Source organism: Trachurus japonicus, chromosome 6 (genome assembly GCF_045865225.1).
Source record: "Trachurus japonicus isolate A0001 chromosome 6, Traja_1.0".
Classification (NCBI taxonomy): Eukaryota; Metazoa; Chordata; class Actinopteri; order Carangiformes; family Carangidae; genus Trachurus; species Trachurus japonicus.
Window position 1 is genome coordinate 27,106,366 of NC_140912.1, and position 12,111 is coordinate 27,118,476.

At 40.1% G+C, this 12,111-nt stretch overlaps 1 long non-coding RNA gene across 1 annotated transcript in view; it reads left to right on the top strand.

The window, feature by feature from the left end:
- The window catches only part of LOC146986306 (uncharacterized), an 84,651-nt gene that overhangs the window by 68,522 nt on the left and 4,018 nt on the right, over positions 1-12,111 (top strand). Inside the window, exon 3 of the long non-coding RNA XR_015036026.1 lies at positions 259-422. This is a non-coding gene — a long non-coding RNA (uncharacterized LOC146986306). The remainder of the gene's footprint in view (positions 1-258; positions 423-12,111) is intronic.

Sequence of the window (12,111 nt, forward strand, 5' to 3'; positions counted from 1 at the left end):
TGATGCCGGTTGGCTCTTGGCTCCATAGACAGCAGTGTTTTGCTATCTGGCTGTCTGAGCTGAAGTCGCTACAACTAGAGAAGTTTGCGGTTGGCAAACTTGATCTCTGGAGGGGATGTCGTACTCGGGTCTCACGGTGCATTACACCATGGGTTAAACTTACGCCGGAATATCCCTTTAAGGCCTGGCAAACATACTGGATACACTCTTTCCTTCCTTCCTCATAACAGACTAGTGAGATTTCTATTTCTTTCACAGAGGTACTTCTGTATGACAGTGACAACGTGTACCAGTCCATGGGCTGAAGCCTGTGACAGGGAGGGAAGACTGACGGCAGCTGGAGTCGACTTGACGTGATGGAAAGGTGACAGAGGGAGTGTGTAAAGCACACACACACACACACACACACACACACATTAAGGGTAAGAGAAGATATTCTTATCTCTATTTTTGTTGAAATGCAGGTGGAGTAGGAGCAGATACAGCTGCCTGGAGACGAGGGTTGAGCTTGTGTGGTTAGATAGAGTCCATTAGATGACTTAGGTTTGTTTGGTTTTGTTGGTTCACAGTGGAGTTGTGGTTTTGTATCAGGTTTGTTGAATGGTGGTCGTTGTTGACCTTCCTGTTCTGCTGGAGTCATGAGGTCAGGGATTGGGCCTTGACACGGACACTATAATGGTTTCCTGTTGGTGTTTGTCTTGACATCGATCAACTGTACTGCTTTTCTGTGTAGGATCCTGGGGGGTAGAGCCAATCCCAGCTGACGTACAGTAGGGCAAAGAAAACAACTTCACAAATCAGATTTACACCTCTGTCCATCTAAGTCCAGCCTTCTTTCTTTCTTTGTTACTAAAAGTTAGGCTGTCTTAAAGGGATAGTTTGCCCATTTCCATAATCCCTATAGTCATAGCAGTACATCTGTTACCTTTAATTGTCGGTGCAAGCTATTTTTAGAACGGCGGAGCAGAGCGGTGAGCTGCTCCTCATCAAATACACAATCGAGGTAAATGCAGAGACTGCTTGCTGAAAAACTGTCCCTGAAGGCAACGCACATCAGCGGTTTTGCATGAATTTACCTCTAAAACAACTCTGTCTGGTATCGTTCTGTTATTATCTCACAGCGTGGTGAATGTGCAGGTCACAACTTGTCCACCAGAGCGTTGTGGAGTTGTTGGATTGTGTATTTAATGAGTTTGATGAGGGAAACCAAGAAATCCCATGATCCTCCGTAGCGTAGCTCTGAGCAGCTCACCGCTCTGCTCCGCCGTTCTAAAAGTAGCTCTTGCACTGACAATTAAAGGTAATGAACCTACTGCTATGACTATAGGGGTTATGGCAATGGGCTAATTTGCCAAAATGTTGAACTATGCCTTTAAGACAGCCTAACTTTCTTCACTGTCTGAGTAACTTTCCTAACACTGGACGTCATCCTCACTGAGAGACAACTGAACATTGAGCATTTCTTCATACACAAAGCTGCCATCCTCCTCCTCCTCTTCCTCCTCTTCGGTTCCTAGGTTAGTATTACAGTTAAGTGCTGTGTGCCACATTAATGCCCCTGGTCAGCACTGGGGCATTAAATTATTAAAGGGCAATTCAACAGCAAATGATAAATGGGAGACAAATGTACAGTATCACTGCTCTGCATGAATCAGGACGTGTTGTTGTGTTCTCCATCATTTCCACATGCAGAGTTTCTAGTGCCTGTCGGTGGGAAAATTGCAATGGGCATAAATGTTTTAAATCACAGAGCAGTGCAGCAGCAGTTCCCTCAGGTAGATGTCTGTTCCCGTGCATAATGAGGAAATATATTGCAAAGACAGAAAAATGGTGTACGGAGACCTACATAAACAAATAAATAGTCTGGAGAGTTTTCTATCACCTTAAACGTCCTTTATTTTTACACTTTTACACTTTTTTCCTGACTGAAACAAACCAAGAAGCTGTAGAAAATAATTGAAACTACAAATTCAGTATCAAATTAAATTCCTACTTTAGAGTGAGCTTTCAACAACAAAACCAGGCACCTGTTTTAATGTTTTTGGCTGATTGATGTTGTTTTACATTTTCTCTTAAGGTCTCTTTCTGCTGATTGGCTGGTATGGTTGAATTAAAATATAACAGATTTCTGGGGTAAAACACTCAGAAAAAACAAATCCTGCAAGTGTTGGTGGGCGGGGCTTGGTGACTGCTTTGTTGTGACATCACAAAGTTACAGGAAGTGGTGACAGCTTGTTAAAGGTTTCTGTATACAGGCTGTGTGCATTTCTCTGTGGACTGAGCCGCTGATACTTTCACAGTATTGATATATTAGAACCTCAATATGATCGTTAAATAAAAAATACATCATCGTCTCACTTTATACATTATGGGATGCAAGTTATGCAGATGATCAAATTTTCTTTTTTCATCTTTTCTGACCTCTGAGAGTGATTTAGTCCTGATGATTTGCTGCAAAGACAAAGTGCAGACATCACAATACCCCTCAGGATAATTGTTGCTCATCTGGGAGCATCTTAATTTTGCCCTTTTCTACCTTAGATGTTGAACAAATGAAAATTGGCAATTAAAGGACCATACCTGTGTGTTTTGAAGGTCACAGCTACGTTCACCAGCTCATCGCTAACCTTTAATTTGATGCTGTTGAGCGGTAAAGTGAAGTGAATTTTCTCTCCTGTGGGTGGAAATAAGATAAGATGCTAAAAAAAAACACAAAAAAAGAAAATTAAATGCTAAAAGGAACAGCAGAGCCAGGCGATGATAATTACCTTGTTTTTGGAAGCTCCCAAGAAACTGTTTATAAGAAAATACACAGATTACTGTCATTATGAAAATATGCTTATTTGGATATTTGCAGTTTATACATTACAAAAAGTTGGTAAAATCTTTTAAAGATCCTAATCATTGCAGCATATATTCTCATGTTGAGGTCTTGTGCTGGCAGGAAACACCTGTGAGAAAACCAGGCCTAAGGAGATTACAGTATAATTCTCCTTTTATAAAGATCTTCCAGAGTCATCCTCCAAGAGATGGATGGTTATCCTGTCCATAAGACGTGACCTTCAGAGCGATCAAAAGCCATCAATGGCTCCTTTTATCCCCTCAGCCTGCAGACTGATTTGGACAATAGCCACAGAATATCCATTCAATAGCTATTGAACCGTCTCTTTACTGTGTATATGGAAAGTTTTACACTCATTCTCTTTCTCACAAACGTTTTTTTGAGAGTCACCACTGCGTAATCACAGAGTCAATACTAAATAAAATCATTTACTTGTCAGTTACAGTTCAGTCCAACAGATCAAACAATTCATTAGAATAAGCTGGAACGCTTTGTAAAGAAATATAATTTGGCGTTTCTGGGAAGAAGCTGCAGCTCGTCCGGACATCATCATCTCCTCCTCCTCCTCCTCCTCCTCCGTCTGCCACACCCTTCGAATTGAAAGGTTCTTTCTTATGGCCTGGAGTGAATTTATAATGTAATCTGGGGGAGGATTTGAATTAGATTTTCCCTATTAGCCACTCTCTGGCTGATCCAAGACATCTGCTCTGAATCTGGTCTAACACAATAGAGCTGTATCTCTTCGTCTGTGCAGTCAGTCGGTCCGTTTCCCTCTTTGCCCTGAACTCCTCTCTTCCTCGTCCACTCTCTACTTTACTCCTCATTAGGCTTCACTGGACTCAGTTTGACATGGACGTCTTCTCTGGATGATAACGAGGATAATATCCACCGGTTTAAACTGTGTTAGTTTAAAGAGGAAACCTTGAAAACACTGTGCGGTTGATCTGCGATCGACATGATTACTCACAGATAAACCTTTGTTTCCTGTCTCTCTCTCTCTCTCTCTCTCCCACACAGTTGCTTGATGCTCCAAAACATATTCTCTCTAAATCCACATTTTTATTTTAAGCTTCTTTAACATGCATATTTCATTTCATCTCAGTTTAGTTCCTGCCACAGATATAATCCCTCTCATAATAAGAACATGTGAAACTGTAGGCCGGAGCTTTTAAACCACTTAAATGTGCGCGCGCACACACACACACACACACACGGAAGAGTTTGATAGATTTTTTATTTATTTATTTATTTATTTTTACAACATGTGTACACTCAGAGTTAAGATTTCCTTCCGTTATCTGGGAGCACTCTCTAAATTAAAACAGCATTAATAATTTACTGTGTTGCTCTCTGCCTTGCTCATGAGCACATGACCAGTCACAGACACTGAAATATTGCCAAACTGCAAGGAAGACCTGAAGTGCATTTGCATATGATAACTTTTTATTATCATTATTATTATTATTTTATTAAATCTGAGAATAATAACATTCATAAATTTCACACATTTTCCGTTTTGTTTTTGTTTTTTTGTGTGTGTGTGTTTTTTATGATTTCATGTTTTGCTCAGCTGCACAAACACACACATGTTCAAAGTTAGACCGGGGGTCGAGGGGGTGGGGGTGGGGTGTGTATTTATGCAAATGAACTCAGATCCCTCCATAATGCATATGCAATCTTAAGAGCATATTTACATTAACATCACCAGAGTACGATCTTGACATAGTTTCTGCCTCTCGAGTTTCAGCAGCCGACGAGATCGTTCAGGTACAGAGCCGTGTTCAGTCATAATAATAATGATATTTGTTATTATTATAAGGCATGTGATCGTGTTTCTGGTCCAGATTAAATCACAAATCAACCTCAGGTGTTTTGTTCTTGCGCTCCGATACGACCACCCATGGGAGCACTTAAATAAATACAGTAATAAACACACAGCTCAGGTTTTGGTGATCAATGGTTTTTTTAGTTTTGTCTTATTTGTTGGCCGTAATAAAAGGAAGCAGCACCACCATCCTTTTCCTTTAACAATGCCACATAAACCTGTTTGTTTGTTTGTTTTTATGGAGCTGGAGATCACGTCTGTAGCTATAAGACGACATTTTGAACAGTATATAATCGTAATTCTTCTCAGGTCGTGTGTGTTGCGGTAGCGTCTGCCTGACGCGGTGTCACCGAGCTCATCTTGTACTTACAGTTGCCATGCAACTGTCGGCTGACCCGGAGTCAGAATCAGAGAAATCAGATAAATAAGAAAGAAATGCAGAGAGGAGGACGTTGCAGTGGCACAGCGTGTTTCTCACAGTGAGTTCAGAGGCAGCTGCATAGGGAATTAACTGGAAGGTGATGAATGGATGCAAACTTGTTGCATCTTGGGTAAAAGATTTGCATGTTTGGGCTTTTATGAATAAGATTAACATGGAGAGATGAGAGTGGGCTGATGGGGAATGACCACGCTGACTGGTTCCCACTGAGTTCAGTCACACACACACACACACACACACACACACACACACACACACAGTTGGTGTTTCCAGCCTCCATCTTACAGCTGATGTACAGTTGGTGCAGTGGCTGTTTGGGGCGAGTCAACATGAACAAACTGTGGCTGAGGGAAATGACCCACAGCAATAAAATGAAAAAAAAAGAAACATAAAATCAGCTTCAGGAAACTTGTCTCGGTCCGTCCACTGTGTGATGCTGTGAAGGTCGGGCTCAGTGGGTCCATCAGAGATTTACCAGCTGGAAATGAGCAGCGAGCCTGAACAGAAACTGAAAGTTGTGGGCTGGAAAAAGCAAAAAAAAAAAAAAACAGTCTCAGATAATAAAGAGAATAGTTCAACAGTCAAATCGTTGCTGCTCCAGACTCTTCATGCATCCAATCACAGTTAGAAAACGTAACTTTTAACGAGCAGAGGGAGATTTTCTGCTTTTACGCACCTGACAGTGTTGATGCAGTTACACTTTTGTAATTCATACACAGCGACACAAACATCCCAGCTCTCGTCTCCATGGCACCGCGACACAAACGCACCCCGTAACCCAAAATCTCTTGTTTATGACAGATTAGACTACACAAATATACACATGGTAACATCTACCGCTCTATTGATTGAGTTCTCGCCAGCTGACTTTAAAGGTCCAGTTCGTGGTGACCTCATGTCCCAGTGAACGCAGTATATCAGGAGGGATTTTCATTACATCTGGCAAACTGTGACCTTGTGTTTGACCATAATTCAGATTCAGACCAGCTATGACACAATTTGACTGAAATTTACGATGGTATATTACGGCCATTGTGGGAAAATTAAAAAAAAAGAAAGGCTGGAAAAGCAATGGTGGGGGGTTGTGTTTAAAAAAGTTTAAGTTGCAAATTTGCAATAAATAAAAAAATAAAAATTGCAGTCTCATCAAACTGTACTTTTCAAGGAAATTGTTGAATATTATATTATATCTTCAACCTTTAGAGGTGTAGCAACCTTGATCAAAACAAAAAGAAAAGAAAAGAAAACAAAAACTTTCAGCCTTTATTTCAAATGTATTCTTTTTTTTTAAGTAAATTTGTAACTTTAAACTTGAAAATTTTGAGTTTTAAAAATCTGTGTCCTTATGCACCTTTGTACAAATATGAACAATAGGGCAAAAAGACTTCATTTTAAAAAAAAGCAAAACAAAAAAAAACCTTCAATTTTCTCAACATTGTATTCTGCAAAAATGCCCCTGGGTATTGTTCAGTGCTGTAACTCAGGAAGGAGGAGGATTATGACCATTTCCTGCAACAACAGACATTAATTCCCCCTTGATAACTCTTCATCACTGTCCTGTTGTCCTGGTGGGAAACTCCTCTCTTCTTGTTTTTATTTGGTATCCGGGTAAACAAACCGGTCCGTCTTATAAACATCACCATGACGCAGATGGAAACGACCTCCTTAGTGAAGTAATTACTGTTTAACTGGTGACTGGTGAAGGTAGGAGCACACACAGACTGGAGGTGTAATGAAGCTGTGGTTTCACTGTGGTAAATATCAAATGGCATCCAGGGTAGAGAGGTTAAAGGAGGTGGTGTGTGTGTGTGTGTGTGTGTGTGTGTGTGTGTGTGTGTGTGTGTGTGTGTGTGTGATGCTGCATGAATGTGAAGTGAAAGGAATAAAGAGAGTTGATTAGAACAAGAGAAGATTAGAGAATAGAAAACAGCTCATCCATTAAAGAGTGAAGCTCAAGAAAATCCCAGAGCACTTAATGTTCCTGACGACGTCCTTCCCTCGTACGATGAATCAGAATCTACTCTCTCATAAAAATCACTGTGTGCCGCCCCGAAGCCTCGAACAAACGAACTTGAAACAACAACAACGAGAGAGCAAACAGCACATTTTACATTCTACACTTTCTCTTTTTGTTTTTACTTCTGTTTTTTTATTTTTTTTTCCGAGAGCATCTGTTGTGAGTTTTCCTCCCAGTGCCGGAGCTCTGAGGGGATCAGCAGCTACACCTGGATGCTCCGCTCACTACGGCGAGCTGCTGCTGCTGCGTTCCCCCCCGCTGAGCCTGTGGTTGTTTGTCCTTGACTGAATAATAAGAGCATTTGCTCATTAGCGCAGGGGCTGGTGGGTTGAGGGTGTGGTTTCCTGCATATCCACAGTGGAAATGAACTCCTGACTTTATAGTAGCACTTTACCCGGGGAGTGGCCCTGATGTGCTGAGATACGGCGGCGGGCAGACCCTCGACGCGTTCAAAGAAAATGGAAGTGGATGGTGATGATGGTTCTGTTTGCTCTCCATGTTGCTATTTATATAAACAGTGGCCGGCCTATTAAGCTAACAGTCATACAGAGCAGGTCTGCTGCTGAGGCTCATAATGTGGTTATCGATACATAAATCAAGGCGTTATCTTGTGAAAACGTATTCCCTATAGATCGCTCCTTTAAGTGGCTCAACATTTGACTGTAAGGAAAACAGGTTATTTAATATCTGTTCAGAATAATATGTGCATTATGGATTGTTGCAAGTGTGATGTTCGGCCCTCCAAACTAATTGCTAGGACAATTTAAAGGGATAGTTCAGCCCATTGCCATATTCCCTATAGTCATAGCAGTAGGTTCGTTACCTTTAATTGTCGGTGCAAGCTATTTTTAGAACGGCGGAGCAGAGCCGTGAGCTGCTCAGAGCTACGCTACGGAGGCTCATGGGATTTCTTGGTTTCTCTCATCAAACTCATCAAATACACAATCCAACAACTCAACATCCAATTCGCCAAAATGTTGAACTATTGTATCCCTTTAACATAGCTACAACAGAGTCAAAATGCAGATTGGACATGTTATCAAAACCAGTTTATTTATGGGCAAAGACTAACTAAGTGCAACCAAATAGCGAAGGAATCATTCATTTAAACAGAAAAAAACAGCAGCTCTGAAACTACAAAGTTCAATATTCAAAACTAAACTAAGAATTTAACTGTGAAAATGATGGATCCCACCAACCTTGTAAAAAAAAAAAAAAGGCACAATAAACCTCTTCACATGTTATTGTCCTTCTGGCCCAAATCCGGCTCCATAAAGAAGAAGATATGTCTTGTTTTAGTTATAGTTTTTGTGAGATGATTGGACGATGCCACAGTTTTTTTTATCGTTATCTGTGTTTACAGCATCTGCACTTATCCGTGAGCCATACATACACATAACTGTTGTTTTGCCTTTAACTTATTGTAAATTATTCATGATATATGTTCATCATGATGTTACGACCCCTGAAAGGCTCGGGGATGAGGGGAGTAACATAAAGCCAGACCACCGGTTAAGAGGAGCGAAGCAACACAGGAGTGGGCAGGAAACAGGCGGTTTATTCACAAAAGGAAACAACAAAAACCACATTGAAACTAAGGACAAGTTTTCCAAACAGGAGGACGGCAACACGCAGCTCACACGCTGCCAAAATGGCCACCAACTACGACTGGTCAGCCTCCTTCCTTACAGTAATATAACCTGTTGACCGGCAATAGGAGTCACCTGCTGGTGGTTCGGTACAACCAGAGAGGAGGAGCAGCCCCCTGGGCCATAACGGTGACGTGTGCCATCTTGGCTAGGTCGCATTGTTTAAAAAGATCTTGCAGCTTAAAGAGTGAATTACCTGCTTGAATAAAGCTTAAATTAATAAAAAAAAGTTAGATGCATTTTTCCACAACCGGGCCTGATTCTGATGGAGAAACAGGAAATTAAAACAGTCAGTCAGAGAAAACCATAATAATGATAACAAAGACTTGAAAATATTTAATGCAGGACAACTTTCTTTCTTATCATCTTCATGTGTGATGTCATGTAAATCCCGGCGGAGCTCACTGCATCATGCTGTGTTCATGTTAAAAGCTCATTAACAATAGTTAGCGTACTAACATCTAGTCTACCTCCTGCAACGTTTATTATCACGGTTGCTGTTTTACTGCCTTTCCACTGTGAGCTTTTTAAGCGTGCTTATGTTAGCAGGTAGCTAACGCACTTCTGTGTTTGCAGCTTCATGTCAGCAGAATCATCTTTAGTCTTTAGTGAAGCATGTTTTAGTGATGACACTGTAGCTCCCACTCCTCCTCAGTTCAGTTGTTCAACTTATCATTTGTGTTTGTAAACTACAAAAATAAGAAGTTATAATAAACCAAAACCGGTATTTTATGATTGCTTGCAGCATGTAAGCCAGGGGTCTCAAACATGCGGCCCGCAGGCCAAAACCGGCCCTCAGGATGGATGAATTGTTGAAATTGCACATATTTTTTAACAAGAAATTTTAGGGTTGTTCATAATATGTTTTGTAAAAGGACAGTTCATTAACTTTTTATTTATAGGTTATCATGCTATTATTTTACTGGTCCGACTTGACATCAAATTGCGCCGTATGTTGCCCTTGAATTACAATGAGTTTGAGACCCCTGATGTACTGTAAGCTGTTGCTCAGTAAGGCGAGGGAATAATAATAATAAAAAAAAAAAAGCTTCCTGTTACTATGCACATGCCAAACTGCTGAGGCAACCTTTTTTTCCTCTGTGGAAGAAGATGAAGGTGTTTTGTCTCTCACAATGTCTTTTGCAGCTGAAAAGGTCACCCAATAACGCTTCGGCTTGTGTGTTTCTGTCCATCACTGTGGCTGCTTTGTGTGTGTGTGTGTGTGTGTGTGTGTTATGACCTTACCAATATATTACTTCACCTGCATGCCTTTCCACCACACTCTAATCTCTATAGCAACTAATGTCCTTCATCACAGCAGCGAACTCTTTGTTCTTCTGAGCTCCTTCACTGCACGACACAAATTCCTCTCATCACGTCAAAAAAAAAAAAAAAACGTACAGTACAACACAGTTCCTGCTCTGTTTTTAATATCGCGTTTATTTTTTAGTTATTTATCGACCGATCAAACACACAGTGGTATCCGAGGCGCTGTGCAGTGCAGTGCAGAAGGTTTCTAATATTAATAGCCCGGTGACATAATCCAGTCCACTCCTAATGCGTATCTGATGTCTCCTGTGCTTTTAGAGCCGGCTCTCTGTGGAGGTGTAGCTGCAGACCATCGCACATTTGGGGAGAAATGGGCGTAGAAAACAAAGTGAGGAGAAAGACTGAGGCGTAGAAACATGGTTTAATCACGGAGGATGTAAAAAGAGACGCCACTCAAATACATGACGGCTCTTAACGGCCCTGTGATTTTAGCACCACAGTTTAATGAGGCTTGTAGCAACCCAAAACGTAATAACGGCCAATAACGTAATAATTTGGGACATTTTAAATGCAATAAAGCCAATAATGTAATAACCTGACAATAATGTATTTATTTATTTATTTGTTATTATGTTATATTGGTATGTATCGCTATGTTTTTTTGTTTTTTTCAGGGTGGATGTCACTGTTGTGAAACATAGGCTATCAACAACCTCATTATAACACATCAAGTTGGAACATATTGACATCTTCTACCCTAAAAATACAAAAAAAAATAAAGTGATATATATATTATTACTGGCATTAATTATTATTGGCAGCAGTTATTACATTTTCAAAGGGGTTTATAGGTCAATAACGTAATAACCAGCCAAAAGAGAGTTATTGGCTCAAATATTTTATTACTTTATTGGCAAGTTATTACATTTTTGGCTTTATTACATTTAAAATGGCCAAAATTATTACATTATTGGCTGTTACTACGTTTTGGGTTGCTACAAGGCTTTCACAACGCCGTCTTGATGTTTGATTTAAAAATGTTGAAGCGTCTCATGACTTGAGCCGTGCCTATGCAGAGAATAGGTCAGAGCAAAAAAAAAAAAGTGTATGGATTAATGACTTCTACATGTGCCGTATAGGTCATCTCATTTCATCAGGACGACTCTGGAGGCAGCGTCTCAGAAATGTTAACGAAAGGTTTTCATGTGACCTGAGTTCAGTCTCACAGGCTCCTTGTGCAGACGATTGCTGCTGCGCACTCATTAACGAACCCTCAAATTACAAACCAGTGAGTCTGTTGTTAACAAACAAGTTTTGTGCATGAGTAATGTGCCATAACGTTGACATATCTGCTACTCTGTTTTATTATTTAATCCGTCCCTGTGTCTGGACAAACAGACGGCTGCATTGAAATATTAAACTACACTGACAAATGATCCTGTCGGTGACTTCTGTTACACCAAATGAGTTACACAGATTACGCCTCCTCTCCTCTGCCCGGTGTAAACAACTCATGTGTTTCTGATCCACTTGGTTTTTCTTTAAAGCTGCATGAAATAATTCCACAGTTTGTAGTTTTGCTTCTCTTTACATGTAGAAGTTTGAATTTATTTATGTCTATAAAAAGTTGATTTACAACCTCTTCATCTCGTCAGCTCTGCTATTTCCACAGTAAAAAAAAAAAAGGTTCAGTACACAGAAATGTGATGGTTTGATTTTATTTATTGTTCTTTAATTGAATTGAATACCTTTATTGTCATTCATACCAAGGTATTAACAAAATTCAAGAAAATAAAAAAATAAAAAAATGAAAATAAAAATGGTGCGGTCACTTATGTTTACTGCACTCGCAGGTCTTACTGGGAAAAAAAAGAAAGAAGAAAACACTTGCACTTGCTGACACACAGTTGTATTATTATTTTGATTATCTTGCCAAGAATATGATACATTGCACAGGTCTTTCCATATTTATTGATAATGACCATGAGATTGGGAAACAGAAGAAGAATTTCACTCTATGCAGATGACACTAATATGTTACTGAGTCTAAAATGTGTTTACTTGGTATTT